Source organism: Lactuca serriola, chromosome 9, assembly GCF_051521515.1.
Source record: "Lactuca serriola cultivar US96UC23 chromosome 9, Lser_US96UC23_V15, whole genome shotgun sequence".
Lineage (NCBI taxonomy): Eukaryota > Viridiplantae > Streptophyta > Magnoliopsida > Asterales > Asteraceae > Lactuca > Lactuca serriola.
In genome coordinates, this window is record NC_136416.1 from 86,927,860 (window position 1) to 86,952,134 (window position 24,275).

Here is a 24,275-nt window from a genome sequence, read left to right on the forward strand (position 1 = left end):
CGTCAATCATACAATGATGGTGCATCTGATAGTACGTTGAAAGGGAAATATGTGTCTGGTTATAACAAGGAAGAGAAAAGGGTGTTGAATCTCGATGTAAAGGTGAGAATTGCTTTTGGAAACTCACTTCAAAACTGTTCAACTGCTCAAGAGATGATGAACTTTATCATCTGCTTTTGAAAAACAAAACTCCTTAGATGATGAAGGTAAGTGTCTCATGGCCCAGATCGTTGAATCTGACGTTGACACTTCAATTGACAGTGTTGGGACCCTTGATGTTAATCCTTCTCAAGCTGTTGCAGACCTTAAGACATAATTGGACGCTACATCAGTGTATCATGTAAAACTCTCATTAACTACTCTTATGTGGAAACATCAAAAAAGATGACATTATTAATCACTTACGTTTTGATTTATTGGTCTCAAATAAATAAATATCTTCTCTCAGTTTTGAGTTAAATAAACTGAAAGAAAAACCTTTTTTTTAATTCTTTCTGTATTAAAAGTGGAAAACACATGTATCTTTCTGACCAATAATTTTCTTCACATTGAAAAAGAAAAAGTTGTTGATCATGCAAGAAGCATTCAACTCATTTTGAAAAATTGGGCCTCTTCTCACTTTATGTCACAAGAATTATTAATGCTCAGATTGCAGATCGGTGTGAGAAAATTCTTGGATCCGATATAGAAGGTGCAGTTTCTTTAACCAAAGTTCTTGAGAGAGTAGGATTTATTATATAAATAATAAATTGGTACTCAAAATGGTTTTATTAATATATTATATGATTAATATATTATTTGGAAATCATATTGTTAATTAGTTTAATAAGAAATTAATCTAGTATTAATTTTGGGATTAAAAGGAACTAATTAATAGTTGAGGGACTATTGTGCAAATCATTGATAGTTTCATAATTGGGCTGAAGTACTCCATAGAGTGGAGTGGACGAAATCCTAAAGGGGAAGCCCTATAGATTTCATCCAAGGGCTCTAAGGAGGGAGTCCATGGGTTGCTTGGTGCCTAAGTAAGGTATTACGGTTTACATCTAAAACCCTAACAACCACAACTATTTAAAGACCCTCTAATTAGTTTTTTCGGATCTAAGCATTCTAAGAGAAACCATGGCCGATTTTCCTTACCTCTCCAACTCATCCTTTGCAAGAGTGTTTGTGACTCCATTAGAGGTGCAACAATTGGGGCACTAAGCTTTCAAAGTTCAAGGAGTTCTTTTTATTGCTACATAACAAGTGAGGTAATGTTCCAAACCCTATTTTACATATGGATTTCGAAATTACGTATGCTAGTATTAGGGTTTATGCTTTGGATGATTATTTGAATGTATAACTTGATAAAGACCTATCCAAAGCATTAAGGTTGCATGTACACCATAGGAATGTTGTAGTGCTCAAAATCCAGCAGTGGTATCAGAGCGTAGGTCGTTTTCTGTTATATGTGATGCTAATATGAATCGTTCAAAGCTGGAAAATTTTGTTTTTGCTTTCTGTCTGATCACCACGAGATGGTGGGTCTCACGACGTGAACATAGTGCTCACGACGTGAACTCGGTTCAGATGGCAGATTTTTCGGATTTTTTTTGGCTAAAATTAGATTAGGATAATTACAATAAGTGTTTTAACTATTAAAAATCGAATTTTATGATATGGTAATTGATATCCTCATCCAATTGAAAGATAATTGTCAAATTTTAAGATAATTACAAGATTATATGTTATATTAGTTATTTGTAAAATTTTGATTTGAATTATCTTGTCATGATAAAAGGGATTAGGTCAAATATTGATAAAGATATAAATTATATGATTAATTTAATTATTTTTTAAATTTGATCTAGATGTTTTGAAAAGTTTCAAAATTTGCCCTTAAGTTTTGAAATTTAAAATTTGATTAAAAATTTTAATTTGAAATATTAAATTCTAAAACCCTAGTAATTTGAATGGTTCAAATCACACCCTTATGGTTTTTATTAAATTAATTAAGTGTTTAATTAAAAGAGAGAATTAATAAATCCATAATAACATAGTTTAAAATTAATTAAATTAAAAGTCTAATTTATTAATAGATTAAACCACCTAGTATTTTAAATGTGTAAAATACACCCTTATACTATATAAAATTAAATGTTTAATCTATTATATATGTATAAATAAAAGTCAGTCTTACCGTTAGAAAACCTCGTTCACGAAGCTGATCTATAAGGAGTGTTTAAGGAAGCGGCCTGTAAAATGACCGTCATTGGGTATCCACTCTTACCCACCGCACCCATGACAGTTGGAGGGTCGTTAGTCGAACGAGTTTGATAGGACACAAACTTCCATTAAAAGTATAATGAAATACGAAGTAACTAAACGCTTTTATAAATTCTGAAATCTTAGTTACTTTAGGAAAAATGTGAATTTGGTGCTAACCCATGAAATTGCACATTACACCTTGTTGGTCGTTAGTGGAGCATGTGTGGTTAACCGGCACACTAATATGGGACTTATGAAGGATGGAAATGGGTAGCTCATAGATAATCATAGACCAATGGAGCGTGTGTGGTTGACCGGCACATTGATTTGGTGATAAATGTCTTCGAGAGTACCAAGCTATTGCATGGCTATTCACACCTTGTTTGTGCTCATCAGTATCTCTATCACAAACTTGAAGGGCATAATCGAGATTAAACATGCCATTGAAAAGTTCAATGATTCACAAAAGATCTAGGAGTTTCATTTAAAACCTAATTCATTTAAAATTTCGGTTTCATGGTGGAATTGGTAAATCATCATTTACCTACCTTCAAATAGTTTATAATTGGATTACGACATCCCTATTCCAAATTATAAATTATTGTGTTGGATCCTAGCCTTAAAATTTCATTTGGGTGTTACATTAAGGATTGAATCAACTAACTTGAATTTATCCCTTTGTAGATGTCTAATTCAAACAACTATGGTCTTCCCAAATCTTTTGGAAAAAGCTTTCCACATGAAGATGATGTTCCCCGATTAGATCATAGAAATGGAAATCATACTTCACTTCCTCCACCTCCTCCAATAGCTCTCCCTGACCCACGTGTTCGAAGGCTTCAAAAGTTCAAATTCACTCAAGCCTTATTGACAAGCAAACACGAAGATGGAAAGTCTATATGTGCTTACGTCTTGGAGATGAAGTTGCATATTGACAGGCTAGGAATGTTGGGTGTTGATGTCTCTAGGAAGCTGGCTGTTGACTTGGTTCTTCAATCACTTCCTAAGTTGTATAGCGGGTTCATTAAGGACTACTATATGGAAGACCACGGCATGACCCTTATTAATCTAACCTATTTGTCTATTGCTGCTGAATCAGCAATGATTTGGCACATTGGTAAGGCAAATTTGATTGGTATATCTACTTTCCAAACTCCCATGGAAATTGACAATGGCAACATTAGAAGTCCACAAAAGTTTCCTCTTCCCAATGTAAAGGGTTTGGCCAAGGTCAAACCGTTTGGCCGGATGGCAAAGAGAAAGGATGAATCTGAGATTGTCCCATGTGCTATTCCAAAAGAGTTTGTTTGCTTCTACTACCAAGATAGTGGGCATTGGTTGTAAAGCTGCCATACTTACCTCAAAGATCGCAAGGATGGGAGACTCAAGATGTATGACTCTGCTTCAGGTAAATCTACTATCTAACTCTATTAAGTTCCTATTTGTAGATTCTTAATACATAATGTGATAAGATTGCATTTTGATGTTTTGTAGGATCGAAGAAAAGAAAAGAATCTTAAAGGAAGAAGTAGGATGAGTCTGATCACGAAGAAATGGATTTCAATCGCATGGTTCGATGATCGGATTTTTGAGCTGCTACTTAGGAGTTATGATAGATTGCTTCGGAATATCTATTGACATAGTTTTTATTGGTAATTGCATTGTAAGGACACGTTGTTCCGCACTTTTATAAATAAAGAAAAATTTTGATTTATCTTATTTTGTATTTCCTTGCAATGGCATTTGTGAAAGTTGATGTTTGTATGTTCCTATTGTTAGCAATATTGAAAAGCATGTGATCCTTAGTTATGTTATTTGTGGTAGTGTCAAAATTTACCAAATAAGGAATGATTCTCGTCACCCAAGTTTCAATTGGACAGAAACTTGGAATCATACGACTTGTATTGTGTGATGAATGAGAACCTTCATCTTTGGGAAATTAGGACTAATTCCTTGTTCACGTATAGATGTGAGTCAAGTGAAGGACTTGAAGATCTAGTACACATTGTTGTGCACTGATCAGGTTGACCACAAAGAATGATAAGACTATTCTTCATGATTTACTAAAAGTTTAGTAAACATGGTTATACTTACAAGATTAAGTGTAATTCTGAATCATTTGAAAATTTTCAATGTATGACAGAACGAATAAGAAGAATGATTTAGGCAAAAATATAAAGGTTTCTCCAATCTGAAAAGAAAAGAGAGTACTTAAGTATTGTGTTTTATGATCGTCTTAGTGATTATGAAACTGTTTCACAATTGATCATCTAAGGACACCTTAGTGCATTTATATGACGAAGAAGAGGTATCGGGAAGTTGTTGAAATGGTTAAATCAAAAGGTGAATCATACTTCGTTCCAAAATCAAGTCTTAGAGTCATAATCGAAGATTGTTCCTTGAGTGACACATCTTTAGTAGGTTTATAACACTCATCAAATGTGGAGTAGGAATGTTTCTTACTCTTGCACATTTGAAATTGGTAAGTTGTGATATCTTGGATAAGACAAAGACCAACTAAGACCAATTGTGTGAAATGTTTGTCTTGATAAGAATCCACACTAACTCTTGAATATTTGTTTGTCAAGGAATGTGTCTTGACAAGAGAATATTATATGTCAAGATGTCAGTGGGGGTCTTAAAGATCTTGAAAGGTTTCAAGAACTAATAAAAATGAACCTATTGTTCATCACTAGAAGACGGCTTGAGGTTTGTAACCTATCGTGTTGACATATTCTTCATTTTGTGCCCATTCCAGTTGAAATTGAATATGCATGTGAGTTCTATGAGTTCTCATTTGATTGCACAATGAAAAGCACCTTAATCAATGAAAGTACATTCACCAGTAGAGGTGAGCTGCTCAACAACCTGGGAGCAATGGTAGACCATGTACTACTAAGTGGAAATAAATTAAGATCGAACAAGTTCAGTGCATATGAGTTCAGATTTGTCACAAACCTAGTCTTTTGATTAAGACAAATTCACATGGATAGGAATACATACACCATAAAATCTAAGTGGCAAAAGGTTTCTCTCCACTTCATGAAAATGATTGTGAGGAAACGCTTACACTAACTCGATTTTAAAAAGTTAGCAGTTGTGTTAGTTGCGTTCTCAAATTCGATTATGATTATGACATCCCTCTTCATAGTTCGAATTGTGAGAAATGGCAAATAGTTTGAACATTCGGAACTTATTGTTGTAAGTTCTGAAATAGTTTAGACACACATATGGGCTTTCTAATAAAAGGTGTATAAGCTTAGATAAAGGCTTATCGAAGCATCTCGTATCAGAAATTTGAACTTTGGTAAGAAAGTCAATAAAGTATTGATTTCTAGAAGTCCAACTGATTTTGGATGCATGTCAAAGCTAGTGGGAGCATAAATGTTTGGAGCATGGGATACGATTCATAATAGATAAACAATGTGTCCATGCTTGGAGCATGGGATAACTATCGTTTTAATTCAAGTATTAAGTTGATTAATCGAAACATTACACAATGAATAATGTGTAATCGATATGGTGATTAAATAATAAGTATTTTATTTATACTTAAAGGTTTTGAGGCCATATTAGATTCGATTATTCGTGTGCTTCACTTCACATGTTTTGACTTCCAGAATAACTAGGTTATTCAAACATCCGCAGTCAATCATACTTTGGAAGTAAGTAATGAGGTAAGACTGTCATGAATCTAACTGTAGAGTGTCTAAGTGTTTAGACATAGCACAAGTTTGATGCAGTGTTAGTGAGTACTCCTGAAATAAGATTTGATTATTGGATTAAACCCACGCTCACATGAATCACTTCATGGATTTTATCACGAGTGATTGTGAGACGATAATATCTTATATTCTTGAAATGGATACATATGAGTTGTTGTTTACGAGTCGGTTTCGCATTGATAATACGTAAACGCATCAGTAACTTGATGTTATAAAACGTATTGTTGTGTTTGATTTGATGAGTAAATAGTACAAGCATATGAGTCAAAGTTTATCTGTTCCTTTTAACCTAAGAGGGATAAAAGCGATATATATGGGCCCCTCAATGATTTATTGATGACACCTAAGCACTTGGCCAAGCCTGGACTAAGTTGATGTGTTCAATTTTAGTCTATAGTCAGTCGTCATAAATCTGAAATCGGTAAACAACAAATAGACAGAGAGAATGATTATAATCCATGTCTCGGTCCATACGATATCTATAATGGAGGAATATTTGATCCCTTATCTAAAGGACGCGTTACTGATAAGATCAGAGTTCGACAGTGGCTTTTGAAAGCTACGATTGCTAATCAATTTTTTCAGTCGTACTTGCAATAATAGTTATTAGACTTATCCAAGTGGGAGAGTGTTGGATTAGGTGTTTAAGCCCATAATTATTTTTGGTATGTACTTGATTTGATTATGAGCATGGTCCTTTTGGGTTGTCTTCACTCATGAAACTTGATAGGATGACAAGTGGAGAGAGAGAGAGAGAGAGTAGAATTTAATATATGAATAATAAATTAGTACTCAAAATGGTTTTATTAATATATTATATGATTAATATATTATTTTGAAATCATATTGTTAATTGGCAATTAATCAAAAATTAATCTAGTATTAATTTTGGGATTAAAAAGAACTAATTAATAATTGAGGGACTGTTGAGCAAATCATTGATAGTTGCATAATTGGGATGATGGACTCGATAGAGTGGAGTGGACGAAATCCTAAGGGTGAAGCCCTATAGATTTCATCCAAGGGCTCTAAGGAGGGAGTCCATGGGCTGCTTAGTGCCTAAGTAAGGTATTAGGGTTTACACCTAAAACCCTAGCAGCCACAGCTATTTAAAGACCCTTTAATTAGGATTTTCGACTCTAAACATTCTAAGAAGAACCCTGTACGATTTTCCTTACCTCTCCAAGTCATCCTTTGCAAGAGTGTTTGTGACTCCATTAGAGGTGCAACAATTGGGGCACTAAGCTTTCAAAGGTCAAGGAGTTCTTGTTATTGCTACATAACAAGTAAGGTAATGTTCCAAACCCTATTTTACATACGGATTTCGAAATTATGTATGCTAGTATTTGGGTTTATGCTTTGGATGATTATTTGCATGTATAACTGTAGAAGAACATAGATCCAAAGCATTAGGGTTGCATGTACACCATATGAATGTTGTAGTGCTCAAAACCCATCACTTATTTTGTAAATCAAACTTTAACTGATACTCACTGCTCCACTGATTCTAACGGTATCACCAAATGTGTTTCTCAATTATCTACTCTTAATCCCTATCATCAAACTTCTCACCATGAGTATGTTCTTCCCTCCACCAAGATTTTGCTAAAAGTTACTATATGTAACGGAGAAGTTAATTTGGTAAACAAAATTCTTAGCATTTTTCCTCAGTTCTCTATTAGCAATTTTGAAATCGAAGATCAATCAAAGTCCTCTGCTTCTGATGACACTTGAATGATTTATGAGACTCATGACAAGGCATCATCTGAGCATACCATCGATAACATTCCATGTTCCAAAACTAAAACAAGAACTTTGGAACCAAATTGTCAATGTTCTTTGAATCCACCAGTTAAAAATAAATCAAAATCTATTGTTAAAGGAAACAATCCTAGAATCAAAGTTTTCTATCGATGTTGCGATGCTTCTCACAAAGTCAATGAGTGCACTTTTGAAAAGAACTATGTTCGCGCTAAAAAAATCATAAGTCGTAATGATAAGTGGATCAAAAAGGCAAGCTCGTTGAACTGTCTCCCTAATGAATTATATTGTATTTTTTTTCTTGACTAACCCATTGAAAAATAAGTCAGTGTGTTTTGTGTTTTGTTTTTTTGTTTCAGGGTGTATTGTATATTTTTGTTTTAGGGTAAAGAACATATTTGGTATTTAGACAGCGGTTTCTCAAGACATATGACAGGATTCAAGTCTTTCATGGATGATTTCAAAAAAAAGGATAGTTCGACTATTACATATGGAGATAATGGCAAGGGAGCTACAAAGGGATATGTATCCATAAAGTGAAATTCTTTTGTTTTCAAGAATGTCTCTTATGTGAAAGGTCTTCAGCATAATCCCATTTCAATCAACCAACTGTCTGACGCTGGATATAAAGTCCTCTTCAACAAGAATGAAGGAAAGTATCATCTAAATTGGTTTTGGTATAAGAGGCTATCGCATTTGAATTTAAAGAACATATCAAAAATTGTAAAGAGGTCACGATTCTCATTGCCTCAACAAAGTGTATAGGAAGGAAGATAGATACATGAGATATTGGGCCAAAACCCTAGGATTATACAAGTACATTGGCTAAGACAAATATGGGCTACAAGACTGGATACATGTACAATATACTACACTAACATCCCCCCGCAGTTTGATCGGGAGGATGATTCCGAACGTTTAAACTGGTCTTGAAGTCGTTGAATAGTTGAAACGGGAGACCTTTCGTGAAGATATCAGCGTATTGAGCGGAGGATGGAACATGAGTCACACGTACAAGACCACGAGCAACCTGATCGCGCACGAAGTGGATGTCGATCTCGATGTGTTTGGTACGCTAGTGTTGGATCAGGTTTGCAGACATATAAACTGAGCTAATATTGTCGCAATAGACAATGGTGGCCTTCGTTGGAGGACATTGAAGCTCACGAAGAAGATTACGTACCCAACACGTTTCTGCAAGCGTGTTTGCAACGCCATGATATTCTGCCTCTACACTAGAACGAGATATAACACCTTGACGCTTGGAAGACCAAGAAATGAGGTTATCACCTAGAAAAACACAATAACCATAAGTGGATCTGTGGGACACCGGACACCCGCCCCAGTCAGCGTCAGAGTAGGCAACCAGATCAGATGAGGGAGAAACATACAGTTGGAGACCGTGATCAAGTGTTCCTCTGACATAACGAAGAATGCACTTGAGGGCATGTAGATGAGGCTCTCGAGGATCATGCATGAAAAGACATATCTGTTGAACTGCAAAGGCTATGTCAGGACGGGTGAAGGTAAGGTACTGAAGAGCGTGAGCAAGACTGCGATATACTGATGGGTCGGAGACAGGAGGTCCGGTGGCATCCAGCTTATGAGTAGTCTCAGCTGGGGTACGAGCTGGATTGCAATTTAGCATGTGTGCCCGTTCAAGTATCTATGAAGCGTACTTTTTTGAGAGAGGAAGAGACACTGAGGACCGCGAGTAGCAGATATGCCCAAGAAATAGTTAAGATCTCCAAGATCAGTCATAGCAAACTCACGACTAAGTTGAGATATGATCGACTGAAGCATAGTTGTAGATGAGGCTATGAGCACAATATCATCAACATATAGAAGAAGGTAGGCGGTGTCAGTGCCATGATGATATATAAATAAGGAGGAATCTTTGAGGTTATGTTGAAAGCCCATGTAAAGAACGTGTTGAGCAAAACGTTGGTACCAAGCTCGGGGAGCCTGCTTGAGTCCATAGAGGGATCTCTGAAGGTGACATACATGATCTGGATGTTGAGGATCACGGAAACCCGGTGGTTGATGCTTATATACAGTCTCATGTAGGTGACCATGAAGAAATGCATTCTTCAAGTCGAGTTGATGAATGGGCCAATGTCTGGAGACTGCTAAACTGAGTATAGTACGTATAGTGGCCGGTTTAACGACAGGGCTAAAGGTCTCATCACAATCAATACCCGGCTGCTGTCTTCGCCCATTAGCAACAAGGCACGCTTTGTAACGCAAAAGAGAGCCATTTGCATTAAACATCTGCTTGAATAACCACATAGATCGTATAACATTGGATCCCGATGGGCGTGGAACCAATACCCAAATACCATTTGCAATAAGTGCATTATATTCCTCATGCATGGCTTTTTGCCTGTTTGGATCTTTCAAAGCCTGAATATGAGACCTCAGGACAGAGGATATGGAGGTAGAATGGAGATTGAGGCGATCAACAGGTTTGAAGATACCTCGTTGAGAGCGGGTGGTCATGGGATGGTTGGTTGTGGGAAGAGGATGATGAGGTGGTGAGTGAGGTGGAGATGTAGGTGGAGGTGAGATTTGCTCATGAGGAGGAGTTGTGGAGGAAGGATGACCCTCGTCCTGAGTCGGGTGTTCCTGAGTAGGGATAGGGGTGTGTGGTGGAGGATGAAGTATCTGGTGAATAATGGGAGAAGCAGCAGTGTCAAGGAAATCATATGAGGGGGGGTTCAATGGGTGTGACAGAACCGTATGGAAATATAGTTTCATCAAATGTAACATGGCGGGAGATGATGATCTTTCGTGAGGAAAGATCATAACAGCGAAAACCACGATGAAGAATAGGGTAGCCAAGGAAGATGCACGGGGTGGTGCGGGGTTGAAGTTTATGGATGGTTTGAAGTCTAGGAAAACACAGACACCCGAACACACGGAGGTGATCATAAGTGGGGTGGAGATGAAACAAGCGGTAGTGAGGTGTTTCATTAGATATGGATACAGAGGGAAGAATATTAAGAAGATGAGTGGCCATGTGGAGAGCTTCAGGCCAAAAAGTGGGTGGAAGATGTGAGTGGAAAAGTAAAGTGCGAACCATATTATTAATGGTGCGGATCATGTGTTCCGACTTCCCATTTTGTTGAGAAGTATGAGGGCATGAGAAGCGAAAAGTAATGCCATTAGAAGCAAAATGATCATGGAAAAGTTTATTATTATATTCTCGCCCGATGTCGCCTTGAAATGTTTTAATTTTACCCCCAAATTGATTGTGAATAACATTAGAAAAATGAAGAAATTTTTGAAATGCTTCAGATTTTTGTTTAAGAGGGTACACCCAAAGATAATGAGTGTAATGGTCAAGAAATAGAATGTAATAGTTTAAACCACCACAACTAGAGATAGGTGAAGTCCATAAATCAAAATGGATAATATCAAAGGGTGCAGAACAAACAGAATCAGATAAATGAAATGGAAGTCTAGTGTGTTTGCCAAGTTGACAAGCTTGGCAAATTACATTATTCTTTGTAGAATTATTGGAAATAGAGCTACTAGAAAGTAAATGGTGCAAGACTTGATCGCCAGGGTGACCGAGTCGTTGGTGCCAGATGCTGGAGTTGGTGGAGATGAGCGCATGAGAGTTGGAAGCTGTGACAGGATACAGAGGGCCATAGCTATCACAACGGATGAGAGGTCGTCGCGTCTGGTAATCAAGAACAGTGAAACCAAAAGGATCAAAGTCAATAGAGCAATTATTTTGAGTAGTAAACTTACGAACAGATATGAGATTTTTAATTATATTGGGCGTTATGAGGACATTTTTAAGAGTAAAGGACGATAAGGATTTGGAAAAGGAAATATGGTGTGTCCCGAGGTCCTAACAGGTATTGCAGAACCATTACCAACAAAAATAAAACGAGGGCTATGTGCATTATTACAAATAGATTTAAGTATACCTGCGTCTGCATGCACGTGATCGGTGGCCCTGGTGTCCATAACCCATCCGCCAGAAGTTGGGTCTTGAAGAGTCATTGTGCTGAACAAACTTGGGAGAGAAGTGGGCTGGTCTGGACTACCGAGCCAGGCCCATGAGGTTGGACAGCACTGGCCTAGTAGGCTTGTGGACTGTTATGTTGTTGTGGGAATAGGACCTATTAGGGTCGTGATCCAAGGAGCCCAGAAGAAACATGTGAAGTGGGCCTGGTCCAAGAAGTATTGGGTTGTTGCTGATAATCCCACGCAGGTGGGTGAGGATACGACGTCACAGGCCTTTGCGCCATCAGATGAGAAGCAAGCGGAGGAGCGAAGAACCAGCCAAAACGCTGATTGCTGCAGCGATTCCGACGGTGGTGGTTGGTTGTCCAGGGTCGGCAGCAAAGGGTGGTGCAGGACGGTGATTCCCTTTGTTATTGTGACGATTTGCGCTGCTATTGTTTCGGCGATAGGAATTGTTCCCACCCCTTTGCGATGAATTGTTGTTATTGTTGACATTTAAAAGTCGTGGGGATGATGAATGATTTTCGTGAGATGGTTTAGGAATCTGAGTGGTTTGGAGCCTCTGTTCTTCAACAAGGATCATGGATCAAGCCTCATCAAGGGAAGGGAGAGGCTTAGAGTGTCGTATAAATGCAGCAGTGGATTCATATTTATTTGACAAACCATTAATCGCATGAAAGACAATGTGTTTCTCCTTAACCTTTTCGCCAATACCCTCAAGTAAGTCTGAAATTTTTTTGATCTTGTTAAAATAGGCGTGAACAAACATATCTCCCATGGTGATGGAGCGTAACTCACTTTCGAGCTGCATAGCTGTGGAGTCGTTGTTTTGGCGAAAACGAGCTTCAATATTCAACCAGATACGACGAGCAATTGCATTGATAGAGTAGACAGAAGTGATTAGGGATTGTGACATGGAGCCGAATAACCAAAGTTTGACGAGCTGATCGAGTTGTTTCCATTACGGGTCTTCGGGAGCAGATTCTGGTGCATCATAGGTGTCGTCAATATGATCAAGAACCTCGAATCCAATGCAGTGGGCTGTGAATAAATCACTCCATGGATCATAGTTATGTGTGGCCAGATCAAGGATTAAGGGTACGTAAGTTTTTATGTTTGTCATAGCATATGCTTTTGCTGTGAATGGGGTTGGAGGCTGAGAATTTTCTCCAGTCATCAGGGTAGAGAAGGAGGAATATGATGATAGAAAAAGAAGAAAAGGATCGGATGAGATAAGGAAAGGGAGGGAATTATGGAAGGAGTGAATAAGTCTCTGATACCATGTAAAGAGGTCACGATTCTCATTGCCTCAACAAAGTGTACAGGAAGGAAGATATATACATGAGATATTGGGCCAAAACCCTAGGAGTTTACAAGTACATGGGCTAAGACAGATATGGGCTACAAGACTGGATACATGTACAATATAGTACACTAACAAAAATCTCAGGAGATCAGCTTGTAAGAGGAATTCCTAAAATGCAGTTTATAAAGGATAAGTTGTGCTTAGCGCAAATGGAAAGAAAACCAAGTCTTCCTTCAAATCAAAGTCTTGCTCTTCCATTATGAAACCTCTTCATCTTCTTCACATGGATCTTTTTAATTCAAGAGCTGGGAAGAAATACACTCTTGTCATCATAGATGAATTTTCAAGGTTTACGTGGGTAGTCTTTTTAAGAAAGAAGAGTCATGCCGCTAATGAAATCGTTTCTCTCATCAAGCAATTGGAAGTTCTCTATGATCAAAAAGTTCATAATTCACCAAGATCATGGCTAAGAAGTTCGAGATGAGCATGATGAGTGAACTAACCTTCTTTTTAAGATTGCAGGTTAAACAACTAACTGATGAAATTTTTATTTGTGAAACTTAATATATTGCAGATACGATGAAGAAGTATGGTTTCTCTGATTGAAATCTGGAAAATACTCTGATGTCCTCGTCAGCATCTATTGGCGTTGATCCAAATGGTTATAATGTAAATGCAACCCTGTTTCGAGGAATAATATGCTCTTTTTTATATCTTACTACCAAAGATCCTGAAATTATGTTTGCTATTATATTATGTGCTCGTTATCAAGCAAATCCTAAGGAATCTCATCTTCTCGCCGTGAAAAGGATATTTCGTTACCTAAAGCATACACCCAATATTTGTTTATGGTATCCTCATGATTCTGAGTTTAATTTGGTGGGATACACTGACTCCGAACATGGTGGATATGGCATTGATCCAAATAGCACTTCAGTGGGAGCTTAAATGCTTGGAGATAGATTGGTAAGTTGGTCTAGCAAAATGTAGACATCAGTGGCTTGTTCTACCGATGCACTTGAATATGTAGCCACCGGAAGGTGTTGTGCTCAGATCTTATGGATTCAGAATTAGATCTTAGATTATGGTCTAAACTTCTCAAACACTCCCATCTGTTGTGATAGTGGCTGTGCCATTCAGATGATACATAATCCAGTGCAGCATTCCAAGACCAAGCATATTGACATTCGTCATCATTTCAATAGGGACATAGTTCAAAAGGGAAAAGTGGATTTGTTCTACATTCCATCCACTGATCAGCTGGCTGACATTTTCACAAAGACATGAGACGAGAAGGCTTTAAACAAATTGATTGTAGATCTTGGCATGCTTTCGATGAATTAGGTTTTTTCTAACTATTTTGATTTAACATTGCTTCTGCTTTCTTTCTGAAAAACACAAAAACATGTGTTGCTTTTATTATGTTTACAGATTTTTACATAGCTTTGCTTCTAGTATTTATAAGTATTTTCTTTTCTCTCTTATTCATCGTTCAAGCCAATCTAAGATTTATTTGCATATCCTTTCTTCAGAACTTGTAAGAACTAGAGCCATCCATAAAGATCTCAATGCTCTTGGTTTTGAGAAAAAGAGTGGCATCATGTCCTCTTATTCTTATGCAAGGAGCAACCATCAATACAATGAGTCTTACTTTCATCTACTAACACATAATCTGATAAAACCTCGAATGCCCTCATGTTGATCTTGAGGATACGATGGTTTCATGTATTTGAGCCAATTAACTCGCTAGTTACAAATAGTGTCTTCTGCTCCTCTTTTAATCCAAATGAACATGAATCTTGGAATCTATCTCAATAATAAATGGCTTCATAATTCTTAGTTTGTAGTAAGCAAGGTTGTAGAAATCGCTCGACGTTAGCTAGTCGGTGGACTGGTGTCAGGGATTAATTGACTAGGCGGAGATTAATCGGGGACCATTAGTTACTAATTTGTTAGATTTAAAAAAATTAAATATGACTAATATCATATAAAAGTTCATAAATACCACTAATATCATAACAAAATAGGTTAATATGATAAATACAACACTAATCATACCTCAAATAGTTTCTATTGAGATATAACTTCTTCAAAGTCTTAAAATATCATTGGAGTCTACTGTTTTAGTCATTTTGTATGCATGGATTAATCGCTAGGCGCTCTCTAATCGGTCAAGTAGCGCATAGGGATTAATCGGAGATTAATTGGGACCTAATTGGGATTTTTACAACACTGGTAGTAAGTTGTATATGTGTTTATATTTGATTATGTTTTCTTATATATCTAGATTTGAAGATAAGATTTTTCGAAGAAAGGAAATTAATTAATGAGTATTTATTTCAAAAGATTCTTCTTTTGAATTTTACTCAAAAGATTTTCTACCCCTAATATTTTTCTGAAAATGGCTACTTAAAGTTCTCTGAAAAGGTATACAAAATATCACTTTCTTGTTTGACTAACTCTTTTGTTTGTATTCTTATATCGTGTACCATTCTTAAGGATTTGACGGTGGCACTTAGAAATCCATGTATGTAACTATTGACAACTAATTGTCCCTAGAAGCATGCTATTATATGTGCCTCAATCTCTCTAAGTATCTCATTAGCGAGACCATCTGTTGAGAACATTGAGTCACCCCCTCACACCGATTTTTTAGCACTGTCTAAACTTTCAAAGTGAGATTGTTTGGTCCAAATATAAAAAATGATAGAAAGGCTTGGTTGTTTATTCTTAGTTAACTATTTTACCTAACCTCGCTGGAAGCATGCTTTTCGTATTCATCAAGTCTCATGTTCTGCTAAAACATTGAGCATAACCCAATCGCTTACCCTGACTGCACAATCATCAGCGTAAGAGATACTTGTCTTGTCCTTAAATGGCAAAGGGTTGTTTGTGTCCTTAACCTCCTAGATTGAGGTATAACATGGTACCATTATGAATTGACGTTGAATCTTTGATCCTAGACTACAACTAAACTTTGTGCTGCAAGGATCAAAAACATATCTTGCTGATGAGTTATATTTGTCAATGATTCATGTTGATTCCACCTCACCATGACTGAAACAACCCATTCTTACCCTTATATTCTTCTTTAAAGCTTTATGATTCAACTTAATGTATCATACGTTTGTGAGAGATTGATAAATCTATGCCAATGTTTAAGCTAAAACACCATATCATACATATCAAACCATTATTTCCATAAATTCTTCTATAGAACTTTATGATTCAACGTATGATACCAAATGCTGATGAGAATTTGAAAAATCTGTGTCAATGGGTATATCATTGTCCGTGATATATTACATGCACCAACCCACTCTTTCCTCTTTGTTCTAATAAAAGTGATTAATGAGTCAGCATATGAAACCGCACGCTGATGAAATCTCGTAATACTATATTAATGAATGATAGTTCACACCTATACAATCAACAGACATAACACTCTTACTAGACTGCAAGCTACAACTCTGATACTCCGGTCTCCTCCTCTAGTTCCATTTTTCTGCTGATGTCAAAAAGGGGGAGAGTCTTGTTAAAGCTGAAGAAACTATCAAATGTCTTTGATCTAAAGAAAAGAAAAATCTAAGGGGGAGTCAAATTGAAATCAACATTATCAATTCATCATCCGTCTGTCTATCCACTGTGATTCATAAATGCTGCCTCGAAGTTATTCACCTTCTTAAGGGAGCATTCGCTAAAGTTGAAGAACTTAAAATTTCATTCTTACACTCCGGGGAAGCTCGAGCTAAAGAATTCATTGAAGTTTAGTTTTGACATCATCAGATAGGGTAGATTGTAATTTGTAAAGTCACACCTTATGATCTGATGAGTCAAACACTCTACACGCTACCTGTCAGCATCAACGTCTACATCACCACTAGCGCCATCGTATCAAATCCATTAGCATTAGTGCTTAGTATAGTTATTATATGTAATCTTTTCTATAGTAGATAATAATATAGATAAGTATAGAATAGATAGCAGTTTTGATATCTTTTTGATGAAGATCAGTTCTTAGTATAGATTGGATACAATCCCTTCAATCAAGGGATATACTTGTATAGATTAGTATATAATCTATATTAGGGTAAACCCTAATGTAGAGTTCGTCTTTGTGACAAACCATTTTCTTGGTGAAGACAAACCCTTTCTTGGTGAAAGACAATTTGGAGAACTCTTTATGTTATTTACTTTATATTCTTTGTTTGCCTAGATTAGTTTAATTTTCTTCTTTATACTTGAACTGTATCCGATCGATACAACCCTTCACATATTCTAACTAATACTGTTTAGCAAAGTTGGACTGAGTATATAGTCTCTCCAAGTGATTCCAAAACTTCCTTTGTTGTGTCATATTTAGCCAACTGCATACCAATAGACTATGTAACATAATTGTTAATCCAAGTAATGACCTTGGAGTTATCAGTCTCCCAAGCATCAACCAACAAAATTGAAATTCTAAGCTTAAGGCACTGAAGGTTTGGCTTCAATACCAGTGACATAGCCCCATATATCCTTCCCACGAAGGAATTTCTTCATAACATAACTCTAGTACGTATAATTCTTTCCATCTAGTTGAGTACTAGTTGACTGAAGGGAATCATCTTTTTTAGTCATGTTAGCAATGGATAAATAACAACAACAATACATAAGCAATCAGAGAATGAGGAGAGCAACAAACCAACAGAAGCAACCAATTGAACAGCAAGAGATCGAACAACAACAACTACAAACTAATAAAATCAAACGAATACCAACAATCAAACGAACATCAACTGGGAAGGAGAAAGAGATCGATCTACGCCACAGATAACTGCTACAAAACCTTCTAACAATGTATCAAACCTCCACTCTGATACCAGGATAATATTTTCATATGATTATTGAAAGAGAGAAATTACAAGGTTCACAATGAAAAGCATGAAGGATACAAAGAAGAAATGGGAGAATAAATACTAGCTAAGACTAAATCATAATCAACTAAAGCGTAAAGGGCCCATAAACATGTGGGCTAACGACATATGTAGGCTAACACCATTGTATTTGACCCCTAATAATATATAAAATAAAATAAAAACTATATAATTATAGATAAACTAAGACAATGTGAAGGAAAAAGAAGCTTCAACAAAGGAAGCATATCACCTTTCCATTTCGCAAAACATCATAAGATTCCTTATTACACCAGACTCTACTACGTTGTGCAGGGTTCTTTGGTAATTCTTGATGGACTACTTCTCTCCCCATCTCCTATTGCAGTGGATGCATCATAATTTTCTTGTTTGGTGAGATAGAAAGAAGGCATCTATTGATTAGACTTTTTATCCCAAATATTACGAAGTAATCATGCTCCATTATGTTTACCACGTAATCCATTTCTTTGCCTACAAAAAAACAAGCAATATGCAAAAACAACTCTTTGTTAGAGTCATGTGGCAAGGAGTTGTAGCTCCTAATTAGTACACATTTAATTCCAACGTCAATATCTTTTCCCAATGAGTTCAATGTGCTTTTCCAAAATAGGATGCTATTATCTTGTGATAGAGAGGAAGCCAACACTTCCAATGATAACGAATTTCCTTCACAATACGTCAATACCTATTTTGCAAGCTCCTAGTAACCTTCCATTAGACTTTTCGATCTGAAGGCATGTCGACTCAAAAGCTCTAATGATTCATCATCATCCAGTAATTTCATTTGGTACTCTTGACACCTCCAAGACCTAGACTCAAACCGTCCACCTAGATTGTTTTCTCTTGTTGTTATTATAATCTTGCTTTGTTTGTTAATATGCCCTGGTAAAGCTACCAAGTGGCTCGGTTCAACAATGTCATCAAGAAGAATAAGTGCAACAAAGCACGTTTGGTCCCTATTTTAAAAAATTAACTCATATTGTAGCTTGTTAATTTAAAACTTACACATGTCATCTTTCGGGCATAAAAAGACCATTTTGCCCTTATTTATTTCTTTTTTGATTTATTTATTAATTATTAATTTATTAAAAGAAATTTTTTAATTAAATATATGGTTCCTTCACCATTGTCATTGACCAACACCACCATGTCCGACCACCACCACCACTATTAGGTTCGATTTGTTGGGTTTGTCGAAAGAAGACTCTAACAACCGATCTCCTCTCATCATCGATAGTATGGTTGAATGGTCGAAGAAGAAGCGGAGATGGGTGTATCTTAGCGACGAAGATCTAAAGGGGAAGGGGATGGGTAGACCAAAACCCTAAATCGTCGTCTACATCTGAAGTGTCAAAAGCTAAACCTTAGATCGTCTTTATATCTCTTAATTGATGTGCATCTGGTCCGGTCACCATCCGCACATATATACATAACCATCACCTAATATCTAAGTATTCGAACAGATGTGGCAATAGTTAGGGCTTCAAACGGTGTTAGGGTTTCAGCGCAGATCTACAGTAGCGATAGCGGTGATGGCAGCTTTGCGAGGTCAACTTCTCTGACGAGGTGGTGTCTTCAAACATTGCTAGAAGTGGTTTCATACGTCGATGGTTAGGGTGAGTGGGTGAGGGAATTGGGTGGAGACTCGATAGATGTAGAGAAGGTCTGCCGGAGAGTGGAGACGGTGATGGTGGTCGGTGACTTGGCAGCAAGTTGGGTCTCCTCTTTCACTCTCATCGAGTCTCTGTGTATGTTTCCGATCAACAACAAAGTGAAAGGTGGGGAAAGTGAAGGTGGAGGGATGGTGAATGGTGTAGTAGGCCTTTATTTTATTTTTTTATATATTTAAAAGTAACAATAAAAACATCAAATTGATTGAAAATTAAAAATACAAAGGTATTATGGTCATATCAATTCTGGCACCGACTAAGTTCAAAATAAAATCGTCTTTCAAAGATGAAGGGTGCAAAGTTAAACCAAACATGGGATCGTCCGAATTAAGTTTTGAAAATAAAGATTAAACATGTCTTTTAGCACATGCATGAATGATGATTCATATAATTACTCAATGAATAATTAACTTTCCTAATGCAACATACTATTGATAAATGTTTAAATTTGATTAAAAGTTCCGCAATGAAGATCAAAATTCAAATAAAACCCGATCAGTTAAAGTGTTTACAATAGCATAGAAGATTTTTTTCACTTTTACTAAATATTAAACTGTAAATGAAAACTAAATTAAAATAAAACAAATATTGATAGATTACACAAAATTATGTAAATTAAATCCCTTATAGTCCAGTTCGTAAAAGGCTAAACTGTAAATTGGAAACGTACTCTTCTTTTCGAGAAAGAACCACAAACTTACTTAGCTCTAGTCAAGAGTCAAACGTGTATGTGGTGTATCAAGAAGCATTAACCTGTTCACCTCTTGACATAAAAAGAGGAAATCGTTGCCTATTTGTTCCTGATTACATTTTTCTCACTTATTTCTAATTCTTTTTTAGAACTATAAGTCGGGATTGAACTCAGCACCTCCTTGCTATAAAACACCATGTTATAGACCATATTAACCAAGTGGGATAACCCAACTTGTATTTATTTCTAATTGAATTACATTTTCACCAACTCCTCCGAATTTCTATGAAACAAACATCCCCTAAAAGTTCAAAGTTATTGACAAATTTAACAACAAAAAATTGACTGGGTCATGAATTTGATATATAGACCAAAATTTGGCTAGAGGTTAATACCAATTATAGTCCAGTTATTAAATAAAGTACTATCCAGTTAAAAATGGTCACATGGATATCAGTAAAGATTAAATTAAGAACAGATAAACAAGCATACCCACACAAAACCATGCCGGCCAATCAGCAACCTCCTTAAGAGCTTTCTTCCACTGGTTAACTTTGTCATTTGTCCACTTTGAAGAGGCTTTGACTTCGATTTCGAAGGTTTCATTTTGATTCCTTACGTCAGACGGATTAACATGATAAAAAACTATAGAACGAAATGACTGCGTTCCCTTCTTTGTGTGAGGATCAACAGAAGCTCGTCTAGGCACCAAGTGGACGTTGCATAGTTTTTTGACAATACAACTACTGAATCCCTAGATTCTTTAACTGCACTCTCGATCTTTGGCTTCATGTGTTCAGCTCTACTGATTTCTTCGTTATCGCTAAAAGTACAAATTCCTGGTCGCTTTAATGCATAATAAAGATGATCTGTAAATGAATTACGAGTATCTTCGCCTCTAAAGCTTAGGAAAACGTTAGCGAGGTAGGAGAAACGGTAATACAAGAGGAAGAACCGGAAGCCATTGAAATGTCATATGCGAGAATGGAAGATGAAGTCATAGTCTTCCTTTTACGATAGAAAAAAATAATAAAAAAAAAATCAAGTGGATCTGGTTTTAGTCAAAGAAAATATTCAATAATGCAAATTAACAGTAATACACACAGATGATAAGTGATCAGAGGTCAACAATGTTCTATTTTGTTTACAAAAAAAAAAAAAAAAAAAAAAAAAAACACTATCATTTTTTTCTTATTCATTACAGGGAATTATATAGAATTACCACATGAATAGGACTTTTTTATGATTGGCTGGAATTCTTTTTTTTTTTTATGTTTGGTGGGTTATTTTTAATCATAATGATTTCATCAGTTCCTTTTGATTAGGGGTGTTCAAAACCGGATATCCGAAAATTCGGATATCCGAATTTCGGATATCCGAAAATTCGGATAATTGATTTTTGATATCCGAATCCGTATCCGAAAATTCGGATATCCGAATTTTGGATATCCGAAATTTCGGATACGGATTCGGATATTAAACCGGATATCCGAATTTCATTAGTTTTAAACCACATCCGAACATCCGATCCATAAAATCACTGCAACTCTTAAAATTAATAATAGCAACTATGTTAAATCTTGAGACATAGATGGATATCGATAGCAACAAATAAATATATGTAGCATTTACTAAATAGTTTTTGATTATAAGCCAACGAACCTGGATTATAACAAACAAATATATAACGATTGTAAAAGGAAAGGTTTGCAATAAAAGTTTGGAAAGAATGGTCACGAAAAAGTTAAAAATGGTGGGGAACATTAGTCCATTAAGCATGTCAATCTTTCTAATTTCTCATTTTAAAATATTAAAAAATAAAGAAAAAATATTTTTTTCGGATATCGGATATCCGAAATATCCGAAACTTTATAAATTCACTATCCGTATCCGAATCCGAAAAACCGGATATCCGAAATTCGGATATCCGAAAATCCGGATATCCGAAATTTCGGATAATTTCGGATCGGATTTTCGGATTTTCGGATCGGATATTTCGGATGCGGATATTTTTGAACACCCCTACTTTTGATACGTGTTATATACAAGATCCTTACGATGTTATGAACTTATGTTGTCCTCCCCACCTCCCACTGCATCCATTTACAAATCTACAGCAGATTTACACCGCCTCTATTCCTTATCTACTTCTTTCACCGCGTTCGTTTTCTAACACAAGACACAAATCCAGTTTCTTCCTCACTTATCTCTGCGGCTTCACCTTCAATCAGAAACCATTCCCCTTACCTAATCGATTCGATGCCATTGACTCTCTCACCCAATATCTTCCGATTACTCGACTCTACCTATTCTTTTGTCGACTCCGTTCACAACCCATCGGCCATGGTAATTTGAGGTTTTTTGTGGATGATATCTCTTATCTGCAGGGACAATTAGGTCCATTTGATCCCCATTGGAACGTCTTCAGGATTCTTCAACTGAATGTTCTTCACTTCGACATCTTCGAATCCTTCATGTAAGCTTTTCATATTCTGAAGCTTCATTTCGATTTTAATGTTGTTTCTTTTTAGTATTGCTCCACTTTCAATAGATGTCTGTTTCATGTTTTAATTTCATCCATTCTCATCAAATTTATGCGTATTTGAATGCCTGTTGTAGGGTTTTGTTTTGAATATCTGATCAGGGTTTTTAGTATTTGCCAATTGCCACCATTTCTTTTTTCGATAATAACTTTCCCTTGATTATTCACTTATATACAACAACGACAATTACCATAATTCTAATTTTCCTGATGCCAGAGTAATTAGAAGGATTGATCTGTTCACGAATAATTCCTATTCGTGCCTATGGTAACCAGAGAAACACCCCCTTCTTTCCATCATATATGTAACGACCCGTCTCCGGTATGATAATTCCTTGGTATTTATTTTGAAGTTTTGCAAGAGGGACTCGGCGAGTTCATAGCCTGACTCGCCGAGTAGGGTCGGGATTTCGAGCACGTGTTAGCTGGCGACTCGGCGAGTCCATATTCTGGACTCGGCGAGTCTGTCCGTCTGGGAGAAACCCTAAATCCCCGGGTTGCCCACTATTTAAGCCACCTTATAGCCCCCAATCTCGCCTCCTTCACCCTCAAAAGCTGTGAGAAAACCCTAATTCGTTCTTGAGTGATTCTAAGTGATTTTGTGTGCTATTGTGAAGGCTTGAAGAAGGAGAAGAAGAAAGGAGCAAGGAGAAGGATTGTAGAGCAGAGATTCAAGGGAAAGCAAGAGCTCTTTGAGGTATTCTTCAGTTTTCCTTCTCTTTTATGCCTTAAAACCCTTTCTAGATCTTGTTAATGCCTTTCTCAAAGCCTTATGTTGATATGGAAGCTCTCTTATGTCGAGATAACCTTAGATCTGTTCATTTAGGAGTTGTAGAGCCCAGATCTATTGCCTTTATGGAGCTATTTTGCATATTAACCCTAGATCTACCCCTTTTAAGCATCTTTTAGCCTTTATTCCCTTGTTCATGTGTTTGTACACGTAAAGTTGGAAACTTTACGTGGTAAATCAGCTTATTGGACTCAGATCTATCATTTGTATGTTTTGGATTCGAACAGAATCGAGTGTAGAATAGTTGCATGGCGGTGACTCGGCGAGTCGGAAGAACGACTCGGCGAGTCGAGTCGCGAGTCCCCGAATTCTTCCTTTTGAGCGGTGTCGAGTGGGACCAGTGAGTAGTGGAGTGGACTCAGTGAGTTTGAGGGTAGACTCAGTAATGGAGGAACTCGGCGAGTTGTTCATACAACTCGGCGAGTCCAAGGCAATCTTCTTAAACTCAAGAACAACTCGTCGAGTTGTTCATAGGACTCGACGAGTCGGATGAAGATTGTCTGAGTTCTTGGATCGGGAGAGTACTCGTCGAGTCGATGCCATACTCGACGAGTAGCAGCGAGCAGGGTCGAGGAGTGAGAATAGGGACTCGGCGAGTTGGCGGCCCAACTCGGCGAGTCAGGTCAACTGTGGGTTGACTTTGTCT

General features: G+C 36.8%; 1 long non-coding RNA gene across 1 annotated transcript; it reads right to left on the reverse strand.

Moving 5' to 3' along the window:
- Nucleotides 1-17,876: 17,876 nt before the first annotated feature.
- On the reverse strand, nucleotides 17,877-21,381 carry LOC145074899 (uncharacterized). The gene is made up of 2 exons (XR_013692163.1): nucleotides 20,790-21,381; nucleotides 17,877-18,407 (listed from the first exon to the last, which is right to left on the reverse strand). It is a non-coding gene; the product is annotated as an uncharacterized LOC145074899 (long non-coding RNA).
- Between the last annotated feature and the right edge of the window lie 2,894 nt (nucleotides 21,382-24,275).